Here is a 13,775-nt window from a genome sequence, read left to right as displayed (position 1 = left end):
GGTAACCCTGATCAGCTGCTGGAGGGCCTTCCTTTGAGGGGCTCTAGAATTCCACCGCCTTAGCGTGAGCTCTTTTGGTTCTCTAATCAGGATCTGCCCGATTTCCTTCAGCACGTTCATACCGAGGGTCACTGGTGGTCCTGGGCCGGCATCTCCGCCTGTCAGGACGACTCCTTTTCTTCCCACATCTTGTCCGCACACCCGGATGCATAACCACACTACTCCTGTGACTGGAATGGGCAGTTGGTTAGCGGCTGTGAGCTTTATCAAGGGACCCCCTTCATTTCGTGCCATCTCTGGGTACCGCTGAAATAAGTTTCTCCCATGGTGTTCACTTGAGATGCCGTGTCGATCAAGCAGTGAACCGCCCATCCCCCAAGCTTAGCCCACACTGTCGGGCTCATGGATATTAAGTCTTCGGGACTCACTGCCTACCTCTGCTCCGGGTTGCGTCCCTCACACCCTGAGCCCGTCAATTTAACGGCTGCTGGGACAGAGGCCTTCCTCGACTGGCACAGCTCCTGGCGTAATGCCCCATGCCCCCACAATTCTAACACGTTGGTCCCATGTCTGCAGGGGGTCGTCGGGCCACCCGATTGGGCTCTGTTCCAACCCAGGGTCTGGGCTCGTCCTTTACTTCGCCCGGGGGTCTCGGGTCAGCTGTTCCGGCTCTCACTGATTGAGCCACTCGAATATTATACCACTCTTCTCGCATTTCTTGGATCTCCCGCCACATCTCTTGGGCCTATTCTGGTTCATCCATGGGTGACGGGCGCACTGCATTCCCCGGGACCATCCCTGCCAGGGTCACTACCCCCATCTCCTGTTCCCTCACGCGGGCCTCTGCCCCTGCCTCCAGAAATGTCATACGCGGGTTGGTGCGCAAGAGCTCTCGCAAGGCCTGTCTCAGCTGCGCATCTCTGAGGCCGGCTACGAACTGGTCCCTAAGTACTAGGTCCGGGGGCCCCACTCCCACGTCTTCTAGGTTCATTTTCCTAGTGATGTAAGTGCACACACTCTGTAGGGCGTTGACATATTTGGTCACAGTCTCCCCCTCCCTTTGTACCTGTTGGAACAGTCGCATCCTTAACTCTGCCACATTAGTAGGGTCCCCATGCATTTCTTCTAGGATCCGTACCACCTTTTCCACCGTATTTCAGTCAGTGGGGGAACGAAACATTACTGACTGACGAGCTTCTCCTTCTAAAGCCAGCAAAGCTATCTCTGCTTGCATATCGGGGGTCATTGGGTGCATCCGTAACATGCTCTTAACCCGTTCTACCCAATCCCACAGCATCATGTTGTCTCCGGTAAATTTTGAGAGATTATTCAAGATGGCGCCCAGGGGTAGGCTAGCTGTAGGGGCTCTCGCGCTAGCCTGGTCTGCCATGCCTGCAACTGCGTCTGGGGATGACATCCTGCCGACTACGCCAAATGTTAAAAGGTTCGGATGCCGCACACAGCACGCAGAGAGTATGGCAGAGGTTTAATTCAAGATTTGGTTTCTCCATGGAGGGAGTGTAAATTTAAGTAACAACAATAAAACAGTAAAATCGGACAATAAACAATTGTGGTTTAACTAGAACACGGAAAGGATGAACAATACGGCACAGTCCCAAAAGTTCAGGCTGAATAAGAGAAGGTAGATTACTGGAGGCTTGCACTTATCTGTCCTTTAGCGATAACTACATCCGTCTTCAGACACTCACTCCGGAGGGTGTCCGTCTTCTGACGGCAGTGGGCGGTCTCGGGTCTTACCCACTGGGACCCAGTCCTTTGACCACACGACAGCGGTCACGACTCCTTTAAGAGCCGTAGTAAGCTCCTCCGGCGTACAACAAACTGTGTTAGGATCACTAATCCCGGGTGCGTCCTCACCCGTAGGTCACCGTCAGATGTCTGGAAAACTGTGGTGATGCAGGTAACTGAACGATCACTTTCTGTAGGCCCGGTACAGACCGCACGCCCCTTGTTTTGCGGCAAGCTGTGTCACCTGTTTGTCCATCACCGCAGACAGGTCAGCACGTCTCTATTTCACCGAGGACAGGGCAGCACGTCTCTCTCGTTGTCGGCAGGTTAGACCGTTTCTCCCCAACTGCCGGTCTGCTCTCCACAACTGTGGCGCCCCTAGGGATCGGTTGCTACAGGGGTATTGCACCTCAACCAGAGGTGTGATATTCCACTCCCAGGTAAGGATGGAGTGTGGACCAGGGCTCAGTTAGCTGCATACACACACTCACCCCATTTCCGGGGGACAGCTTGACGGTGCTCCCATTTTATGTGGGCACAACTGACCATGTCCCTGGCTGGAGTGGGGAGGGGGGAGAGAACTCAGTGATGTAGGAGCATAAGGGGACTGTTTCTGGAGCATAGGAAGGAGCTCATTGGGTGCAGGTCACCTGAGCTCAGACACAGAGAAGCAGATAAAAGGTGGGGGCCATCTTTAGAGTTCAGTTCAGTGAAGCAGAGCAGAGTAAAGGAGTGGAGAGCTGACAGGGAGCCGAGGCTCAGCCTGAGCTCAGTTCCACGAGGCAGGCCTAGAGAGAAGGCCGGGGCCAGAGAGGAGAAGAGAAGAAGGCGAAGGAAGGAAGGAGGAGAGACAGAGGAGTAGAAAGGCTCCAGAAACAAGAAGGCAGAAGGGACCCTAAGAGAGCAGAATGGACAGCAACCGTTGCAAGCCCGTGTTATATCGGGTGAAGGGTCAGGCTGTGGAAGGGTACCAGATTCCCAAGTTGGTGAAGGTAAATTATCCCTCAGCCAAGAACCGGAGGTCGTGATCATTTATTGGTGTGACCCCCCGCCAAACCTGCTAGGAAGGCACCATATAGGATAGCGGGAAGCGGAGGCCAACGCTTTCCCAAAACGGTCCGCGGTAGCTGGACAGAAGTTTGGTCACTGGTGGGGCACGAGAGGCCAGAGAAAGGACAGAAGGGGGTCCTGTGCCATACTCCTGAATTGCCTGGGGGTTGACCGAGCTCCTCACCTGGTGGACGCAGCACGGCTTGGGCAGTCATTGCTGACAGAAGTGACATGGATAACAACTGTGAGTAAAAACCCTGGACTGCACCATTGGACTCAGTGTGATCTTTGCTGCGCCTGCACCATCACCCAAGGCATCCATCTACACTGCCCTGAGGCTACACTCTTCCCGTGGGGAGTTATCCTATCCCTGTGCTGCACACCAACACCGGCCTCAGCGGTCTGCCTCGCAGCGACGGTTATCCCTGACCGCAATCCATGGGTGGCATAGTCAGACATTCAAAACACTGATAAATAGACTGCCGCCATTTGGTCTGACCACCCTGAGCCACGGGATCGGGTTGCCACTACTACCCCCATCAGCACCGTACACCAGAAGGCCTGGTTCCGGGTACCCCACGGCCCAGGGGGCGAGTCACAACCAACTGTCTCTTTCGTGCGAGCCCAGACACCTGACTTCCTCTCTTCAGTCCCTCTCCTCTGTTCCCCAGCACTGTCCAGGAAGTCCCCCGTGCACTCTTAATCCCGTCCCCTGGCAACACTGGGCAGGACCCTGACAGTTCCGGCGCAGGAGCTCCGCACCTGTCTCTAGGCAAGTCTTCCTTCTTACACTATCTAGAAGATGGGTCAGAGCATCTCCAAAACAAAAGGTCTTATGAGATGTTCCCATTATATGACAGGTCTTGTGGGGTGTTTCCGGTATACAGCAGGTCTTGTGGGATGTTCCCGGTATACGGCAGGTCTTGTGGGCTCTTTCCGATATACAACAGTTCTTGTGGGATGTTCCCGGTATATGGCAGGTCTTGTGGGGTGTTCCCGGTATACAGCATGTCTTGTTGAGTGTCCCTGGTACACAACTTGTCTTGTGGTGTGTTCCCGGTATACAGCAGAACTTGTGGAGTGTTCTTGGTATATGGCAAGATCTTGAGGGGTGTTCTTGGCTTTTGGCAGGTCTTCTGGGGTGTTCCCGGTATGCGGCTGGTCTTGTGGGATGTTCCCAGTATACAACTTGTCTTGTGGGGTGTTTCCGGTATACAACTTGTCTTGTGGGGTGTTTCCGGTATATGGCATACCTTTTGGTGTGTTCCCACTATACGGCACAACTTGTGGAGTGTTCTCGGTAAATCACTGGCCTTGTGAGGTGTTCCTGGTATACGGCAGGTGTTTTGGGGTGTTCCAGGTATACGGTAGGTTTTGAAGGGTGTTCTCGGTGTATGACAGATCTTGAGGGGTTTTCCAGGTATACAGCAGGTCTTGTGGGGTGTTCCCAGTCTATGGCAAGTCTTGAGGGGCATTCCCGGTATACGACAGGTCTTATGGTGTGACCCCAATGTGGCGCCCCTGAGGGTTCAACCGTCACAAGGATGCTACACCTCTTTAATGGGGTGTAGTGTTCCTCCTTTGAGGTAAGAACAATGCGATGGTCAGGACCCTACCTCCACATCCAACACCACACTTCTCCCACCAGAGGGGGATAGAAGGCACTAGGTGCTGCCCCTACTGGAAGTTGGGAGATTCGGGAACCAAGAGATAGGGGAACCAACTAGTGGGTGAGGGTGGAGGACTCACATTTTAGTGACACTTAATATTTCATATTTAATTCACAGCCATCTTGGTTCTGGGTTCTTTGATCGTGATCTTCCTCCCTGAGAGTGGATCCTGTGTGGACCTGCAGAGGATGGGGACACTGCCCTCGTACCCTGGCCTTGGGTCGAGGGGCAGGTTGCAGATAATGTATGTCTCAGCCCGGTCAAGGACCATGACCAAGAAGGCCTGGAGCTTAGGAGTGTAGCTCCACTGCAAATTGATCCCGGGGGGGATGCAGACGGAGCGGTATACGCCACCTGTCCTCGCCTACCTGATCTATTCAGAGGGATTCCGGCTGCAAGAGGGGAACCAGCCCCCGACACCTGACCTTGCTACTCTACGTCCTGGTCAGGGAAGTCTGGTAGGCCCTGAGGACCCCACCGGGTAACGGAAGGAGCGGAGCTGCTGCGCGTACCCTTTTTCTGAGTGAAGTTCAGAGGGAGACCCGGCCTATCTACACACACACAGACAGGAAAGGACCCAGTCTGAAGTCTAGGAACACTCTGGTGTGGGGTCCTGATTGAAGACTTGACTTACTCGGAGGTTGTCGGACCTCGGCTGCTGGTGACCGCAGAACTCCGCGAGGAGCAGGGAGAAGCCTTGCAGCTGTACTGTCCACGGTGAGTAAAAACCCTGGAAGTTAACCCCTATGGCCTCCGGACTCTTTATTCTGCATTGCACTGCACTACGCAGCACCAGACCTCCTAGACTACAACCCCCTCCATCCTGTCTCTCTCTGCCCTGAGGCCCTGCTCCGCCTGTGTGGAGTAGTAACAACGACGGCTGCCATAACATCCTGCCTCAGCGGTCTGCAGCAGCGTTGGTGGCCTTCACCAGGTGCCACAGGTGGCGTAGTCGAGATCAGCCACTAAACCCGGATAAGCCCATACCATCCTTTTTAATGTGACGGCCCTGGGCATGGAGCGGGTCCGGGCCACGGCTGCACCCCATCTGCAACACAGGACCCGGCTCCGAGTCCCCCATCTCCCAGGGTAGGGCTTCCATCGAGCGAGCGTCACACCAGCATACAGCAGGTCTTGTGGGGTGATCCCAATGTACAGCAGGTCTTGTGGGGTGTTCCTGGTATACGGCAGATCTTGTGGGATGCTCCTGGTATACGGCAGATCTTGTGATGTTTTCCCGGTATACGGCAGGTCTTGTGGGGTGTTCCCACTATATGGCAGGTCTTGTTGGGTGTTCCCAGTATACCACAGGTCTTGTTGGGTGCTCCCAATATATAGCAGGTTCCATAATGACTGTGGCCTTATTCATCAGATCATGTTGGTCAGGAAAGGAGGAGCACGAGAAAGATGAAGGTGATGATTTGTTTCCAGATCCCTAAATCTCAGTCCGATTGACCATCTGTGGGGTCTGTTGGAATACCAAGTCCATGGAGGGAGCAAATATAAAGCTGGAGGTTGCATAGGAGGCTGTGTGTCATCCACCAGCATTATTCCCTCTACTGGAGTACAGAGATCTGTAATAAACCCCTTTACTGTATATCCTCAGATTATACCTGTATTTATATAACATATTTATGTTCTGTAATAGAATGCTTATGTTATATACAGTCCATACACTGGGGCTCTACAGTCATGGAACACGTAATAATGGGAATATAATGACCCCCTATTGTCTTCACAATGAGTCTCAGCCTATAGAAACTTTCAGGAGTCATTACAATGTTTCTCTTGTTCCTCTTAATTCTTCAGTTGATCTGACAACCGCTGACAACAAAAAAAGTCACGAATACTGAGACCAATCCTTACATTACCTCCTCGGATCAGAAGCTGGACTGACTTTTAAAGGCAAAGGTTTCAGAAAAAGTTGTCAAACTGCAGAATATAAACTTTAAGAACGTAACTATTACTCAAAAGTTGAATTTCCCGGATTTCCAGGGCCGCGATGATGATGACATCATTATAATTGATTAAAGAGCGGAATTGCATCATAATGTAACAATGTAACACCCCGGATCATGAAGAAGGTTCAGATGTAGCAGAGACGACTTTGTCGTTGAATTGTTTCATTTTTTACTGAAGGACTGAAAAAAGTTTACCAAGAACTAGTGAAGCTTGGTATCTGCCAAAATCTGTTGGCTGCTAAGGTTTTGGCTCATTAATGTCCTTATTGTGGCAATGGACACACATCTCTAAAGCCACGGTCCGAAATCTGACCATGAAGATAAAGAGAATCCCATGCATGACATTATTGTACTGTCCGTGGTCCTGAACCACTGATTTAAAGTGAGAGAGCTGCTAGGATAAAGGTGACAGATATATAATTAACATTTTATTGCATGAAATAAGTATTCGATACAATAGAAAATCAGAACTTAATATTTGGTACAGAAACCTTTGTTTGCAATTACCGAGGTCAGACATTTCCTGTAGTTCTTGACTAGGTTTGCACACACTGCAGCAGGGATTTTGGCCCACTCCTCCATACAGATCTTCTCCAGATCGTTCAGGTTTTGGGGCTGTCGCTGAGCAACATTGAGTTTCAGCTCCCTCCAAAGATTCTCTATTGGATTCAGGTCTGGAGACTGGCTAGGCCACTCCAGGACCTTGAAATGCTTCTTACGGAGCCACTCCTTAGTTGCCCTGATTGTGTGTTTTGGGTCATTGTCATGCTGGAAGACCTAGCCACGACCCATCTTCAATTGTCTTACTGAGGGAAAGAGGTTGCTGGCCAAAACCTCACAATACATAACCCCATCCATCCTCTCTTCAGTACGGTGCAGTCATCCTGTTCCCTTTGCAGAAAATCACCCCCAAAGTATGATGTTTTTCCCACCATGCTTCACGGTTGGAATGATGTTCTTGGGGGTTGTACTCATCCTTCTTCTTCCTCTAAACACGGCAAGTGGAGTTGACACCAAAAAGTTCTATTTTGTTCTTATCTGACCACATGACTTTCTCCCATGCCTCCTCTTGGTCATCCAGATGGTCATTGGTGAACTTCAAACAGGCCTGGACATGTGCTGGTGTGAGCAGGGGGATCTTGCATGCTCGGCAGAATTTTTAATCAATGACAGCGTAGTGTGTTACTAATGATAATTTTTGATACTGTGGTCCCAGCTCTCTTCAGGTCATTGACCAGTTCCTCCCATGTAGTTGTGGGCTGATTCCTGACCTTTCTCAGAATCATCCTTACCCCACAAGGCGAGATCTTGCATGGAGCCCGAGACTGAGGAAGATTGACAGTCATCTTGTGTTTCTTCCATTTTCTAATAATTGTGCCAACAGTTGTTGCCTTCTCACCAAGCTGCTTGCCTATTGTCCTGTAGCCCATCCCAGTCTTGTGCAGGTCTACAATTTTGTCCCTGGTTTCCTTAGACAGCTCTTTGGTCTTGGCCATGGTGGAGAGGTTGGAGTGTGATTGATTGAGTGTGTGGACAGGTGTTTTATATACAGGTAATGAGTTCAAACAGGTGCAAATAATGCAGGTAATGAGTGCAGAGTAGGAGGGCTTCTTAAAGAAAAACTAACAGGTCTGTGAGAATGCTCGCTGGTTGGTAGGTAATCAAATACTTATTTCATGCAATAAAATGCAAATTAATTAATCTCTAATAGAAGCATCACACTCTAAGAACATTTTCTGTGGATTGCGCTTTGCCATGTAATGTACAGACTTAAAAATAATTCGTCTTTGTTCTAATTTCAAGTCTTTGGGGCGATCATGTTACGGTAATAATCTGACTTTTGCCGCTTCTTTGCATTCTGATTCTTAATCCTTTTGTTGACTACTTTTGCTATAATGACGGGTGGGAAACTGAAAACAGTCCTTAGCTTTGTGCTGTAATCCCTAATGAGTCTGCAAAAGTATTGAGAGGATAATTAATTATACAGGAAAATATCAGAGTAGTGCTCTGAAAAGATGCTAAAACTTACTACTGAGGGTATGTGTAAAATGAATGAATCAGAAATTATTGTTTGATAATGTTTATATACTGTATAAGGGCTCATGCCCGTATGTGAGAAAAAAATACGTTCCGATTTCTGGACCGAAAAAACGGATGAGTGTCATGTGATTTTCATGCGAGTGCTGTGCGATTTTCTCATCTAGCACCCGATTTACATCCGATTGCCATGCGATTTTAACATGGGCTTTTACTTAGTTTTCAAAGGAAATATTCTTCACTACATATAAAAATATGTATATGTGATATGAATTCTGTTCACCTCATTGACAGAAAGTTCTCACGCTCATGGTGTCGGCAAATGACATCAGTGCATGCGCGGTGAGAACTTTCCCACGCTCGCGCTGATGTCAGTGAGTTGAACAGAGTTCATATGAGATGAACCCTGACCAATTTGACGGCATTGTGAGTCACTGAGGAGCGCAAGCATATGCTCCTCAGTGTCTCTGCAGGATGGCAGGCTGGATAGACCCCCATGACATTTTTAAAAAAAAATTCTTAAATTTTCCAATAAATTAGATGCACAGTGAGCAACAAAGTCACTGTACTACTTATATATATAAATGACATCTTTCTATCTAAATATTCTATGTATATCTATTCTCTCTATTCTATAATGTTGGATACCGCTGTGATTTTACAGTACAGCACCTGATGAATTGTCGGGTTTCAAGGAGATGGGTGCATGAAAATCAGGCGGACTCACATGGCCCGAGTGCTGTGCGATTTTTTTCACACACCCATTGACTTGCATTGGAGAGTCTCATCCGAGATATACGGCAATATAGGCTGCGATTTTTTTCTCAGTCCGATTTCAGCTGAGAGAAAAATCGCAGATGAGCAGGGACTCATGGATTAACATTGGTCCAAGTGCAATCCGATTTGTTATTAGATTGTACTCATCTTTTTTACCCGTATATGAGTATGAGCCCTTACTCTCACTATTATGATGGTGCAGTCACTGTGTGTATACATTACATTACTGATCCTGAGTTACATCCTGTATTATACTCCAGAGCTGCACTCACTATTATGATGGTGCAGTCACTGTGTACATACATTACATTACTGATCCTGAGTTACATCCTGTATTATACTCCAGAGCTGCATTCACTATTCTGCTGGTGCAGTCACTGTGCACATACATTACATTACTGATCCTGAGTTACATCCTGTATTATACTCCAGAGCTGCACTCACTATTCTGCTGGTGCAGTCACTGTGTACACACATTACATTACTGATCCTGAGTTCCATCCTGTATTATACTCCAGAGCTGCACTCACTATTCTGCTGGTGCAGTCACTGTGTACACACATTACATTACTGATCCTGAGTTACATCCTGTATTATACTCCAGAGCTGCACTCACTATTCTCCTGGTGCAGCCACTGTGTACATACATTACATTACTGATCCTGTACTGATCCTAAGTTACATCCTGTATTATACTCCAGAGCTGCACTCACTATCCTGCTGGTGCAGTCACTGTGTACATACATTACATTACTGATCCTGAGTTACATCCTGTATTATACTCCAGAGCTGCACTCACTATCCTGCTGCTGCAGTCACTGTGTACATACATTACATTACTGATCCTGTACTGATCCTGAGTTACATTCTGTATTATACTCCAGAGCTGCACTCACTATTCTGCTGGTGCAGTCACTGTGTACATACATTACATTACTGATCCTGAGTTACATCCTGTAGATCTTTTGTTATAAAAATGAAAAGCATAACAATAATAATAACAGAAGCAAAACAAAATTAACAACCACAAAATAAACAATGTAATGAACTGGTCCAGCCGCTCCCTCTCTCCTCACACACATATTATACATATATACACAATAATAACTACTTACACTGTGACATCTGGCCCGGTTACCAAACAAATAATAACAACATAATAAGTAAAATAAACAATAGCCGACAAAAATATATACATTTTTTTTTTAATTATAAAATATAAAATAAATACAAGACCAAACTAAGCACCCCACACTCAAGCCCACCATTCCCAACCCCGGCACTGACCTGAGAGCTGGTCCTGCGTCTCATGCCTCAGTCCATGTCCAACGTCCATAGGCCAGATCAGGCAGTGCAACTTTTCCCCCAAATAACCAGTGTCCCACAAGATGAACCCACCTCCCCCCTTTTCCCACCACCCAACCTAACATCTACACCCAAATCCATATCCTTATAAACAATATATACAGAAACAAACAATACAATAACCACAACTGACAAAGCCCAAGTTCGGCGCCTGCAGCCCTACATCACTGTCTACTACTCAAAACAAAGCAAAAATCTATGGTGTAAGCAGCAGCCCACCACCAGGAGAGGAGATGACAAGACTAGGGCACACTAAAAGAAAAGCCCCTCCAGAGGAGAGCGGCCCTTCGTGTACCCAGTCTCTCATACTCCAGAGAACGCACCTTCACCAGGTCTCCAAGTATGGTCCTAAACACATCGTCCACTGGGAGGATTTTCCGTTGCGTCGATACTAAGCACCGTGCATTCCACGTGTGATACATAACCACTGCGCTAACTAGAAATAAGGTGCAATGGTCCCGACCACCCAGGTCCCCAAATGCTCCATAGGCCCATTCCGCATAAGAGAGACCGGCCAGCCGGGGGCAGCCAATGGAGGCGTCCACCCTGTACACCTCTGTGTTAAAGGGACAATGAAGCAGGAAGTGGTCCATGCTTTCTAGCATGGTACCACAATTCTCCCTTCCTGTCCTCAGAGCTCCTACACTTCAGATTGTCCCTCACACACACTTTCCCATGGAAGCAGCGCCAAGCCAAGTCCCAAAACTTCGAGGGGATCCTGATAGAATTCAAAAGATGCAGACCCACCCCAAGATCCTGACTTGGGCAATTCCTGAGCGCAGAGGCCTCTGAAAATGGGTCAACAGAACCCTTTTGTCAAGGAGCTTCCTTGGCAGAGTCCTGACCTCCCACATTCCCAGACCCCACCGGCGAATTACCTTCAGAACCACGGTAGCGTAAGCCGGGAGATGTCCATGCGGTGTGCGTAGATCCTTTACTTGCCCCCCTGTCTCCCATTCCTGGAAGAGAGGCTGAAACCATCCCTTACAGGAGAGTACCCACGGAGGAGCCCTCTCTTTCCAGAGGTTTGCAATATTGATCTTAATGAAGGTATTCACAAGGAATACCATAGGGTTGACCATACCCAACCCTCCTAGTCTCCTCGTACGGTAAGTAACCTCCCTCTTGACCAGGTTGACTCTATTCCCCCATAACAGTTGGAAGAACAAACTGTAGACCCGAGTCCAGAGAGGCTCCGGCAAGATGCACGCACTGCCAAGATAGATCAGCAAAGGGAGCAGGTAAGTTTTGCTCAGGTTTATCCTTTCCCTTAGGGTCAAAGACCAACCCTTCCATTGGTTCACCTTCTGAGTGGCGATCCCTAGCCTGCTGTCCCAATTTTGTTTGGGGTAATCCCCCTGGCCAAATTCGATGCCAAGAACTTTTTCAGAGATTTTGGGTCCTGGAAGGGTGTCCAGGAGATCAAAACCAGGATCTCCTCCTCCCAACCAGAGACTCTCTCACTTATCCCGGTTGATCTTGGACCCGGATGCCTCCGAGTAGCGATTTACCTCTGACATCATCCATTCTGCCTCCCCATCAGAGGAAACAAAAACGGTGACATCATCTGCATACGCCACCACTCTCAGAGTGGCTTCCGGTGCTGCCTGGTCCATTCCGATCCCAGCCAATGGTCCACGCTCCACCCTCCTATGAAGCAGGTCAATTGCAAACACGTACAGCAGTGGGCTCAAGGGGCAACACTGGCGAACACCACACCCAACCTTAAAAGAGCTGCCAATCCAACCGTTGACAAGCGGGAAACTCTCTGCCCCAGCGTACAAGGTCTTAAGCCAATCAACAAACCCCCCTGGCAGGCCATACCTCAGAAGGACAGACCAGAGGTTCTCATGATTAATCCGATCAAACGCTTTTGCCTGGCCCAATGACAGCATGTACCCCTTCCAGTGACCAGCCCTACCCTGGTCCACCGCCTCTCGGACACAGAGTACAGCACTAATTGTACTGCGGCCCGGAACAGAGCAATGCTGAGCTCCCAAAAGGAGTCAGGGCACAAATTTCACCAGCCGATTAAACAGCACCTTTGCCAAAACCTTCCTGTCTGCATTGAGAAGCGCTATGGGATGCCAATTCTCAATGCAAGATGGGTCCTTACCCTTTGACAAGATGATCAGAGCAGACCTCCTCATTGACTTTGACAGAGTGCCCGAGGAAAGACACTCATTGAATACTTCAGTCAAGAGGGGAACCATGGCGTCCTTAAAGGTCTTATAGAATTCAGATGTTAAGCCATCTGGACCGGCAGATTTCTTTAGGGCAAGCCCTTCAATTGCCAGCTTAACTTCCTCTTCCCTGATCATCTCTGTCAAAACGCCAAGAGAGGGGTCTACCCCTGGTTCGGGGACGGCTTCAGCCAGAAAAGCCGACATCTCATCCCAATCCAGATCTCTCTTCCCCAAGAGGTGCAAGTAGAAGAATCTGACGACCTCCAGGATCCCTGATATGGATCTTTTCAGGGAACCCGCAGTGTCAACCAGTCCTGTAAAAACTTTACTATTCACTGACATCTTGCAGTTTCTGTAAGGGTCGGGCAAGCGGTACTTCCCATAATCCCTCTCAAAAACCAAAGATGCGTGTCTATCATACTGACACCTCATTAGCAAAGATTTCACTCTGGAGATCTCCTCGCGGCTACCTCTAGTTGAGACAAGATGCTCGAGTTTCCTCCTCAGACCCTGATATAGGCTGTACCTGTCCAGGCTCCTGAGGCTCGAGAGCTGGCGGAAGAATCTCGACGCAATTTTCTTGAACATCTCCCACCACTCTGACTTACTACTACAAAGATCCAGTAAGGGTACCTGGCTCTAAAGAAAATCCTCAAAGGACTGTCTTTTCTCCGCTTCTTCCAAGAGAGACGATTTGAGCCTCCTAAAGCCTCTTCCCATCTGGGGGGGTCTCTGTAACATTCAAATGAAACAAAATCAAACAGTGATCGGAGAACTCCACCTCGACAACAGATACTGCTGAAGAGACGGCTTCCTCCTTTAAATAAAACCTGTCTATCCTGGACCTACAGTTACCTCTATGATAGGTGAACCCCTCGTGGCTTGCGGTGTGCCGGATGTGGACATCCACCAGGCGAGCCTCACTAGCTATACTATTAAGGGCGACCCTATCATAAGTCAGCTTGTCTCTGGAACCTCCT

General features: G+C 48.8%; 1 protein-coding gene across 2 annotated transcripts in view; it reads left to right on the top strand.

Annotated features, from left to right (window-relative positions):
• The window catches only part of LOC141173051 (uncharacterized), an 83,288-nt gene that overhangs the window by 51,198 nt on the left and 18,315 nt on the right, over positions 1-13,775 (top strand). Inside the window, exon 2 of one of the 2 annotated variants that reach the window (XR_012252578.1) lies at positions 6,279-7,019. The exons of the other annotated variant lie outside the window; for it this stretch is intronic. The gene's annotated coding sequence lies outside the window, so the exon portion shown is untranslated. Of the gene's footprint in view, positions 1-6,278; positions 7,020-13,775 lie in introns of those variants that run through there. 2 annotated transcript variants of the gene reach the window in all.

The sequence above is a fragment of the Phyllobates terribilis genome, unplaced genomic scaffold (genome assembly GCF_046119375.1).
Source record: "Phyllobates terribilis strain yellow unplaced genomic scaffold, ASM4611937v1 Scaffold_12__6_contigs__length_324123572, whole genome shotgun sequence".
NCBI lineage: Eukaryota > Metazoa > Chordata > Amphibia > Anura > Dendrobatidae > Phyllobates > Phyllobates terribilis.
The sequence above is the reverse complement of the archived record's forward strand: the minus strand, read 5'-3'. Positions and strand labels throughout refer to the sequence as shown.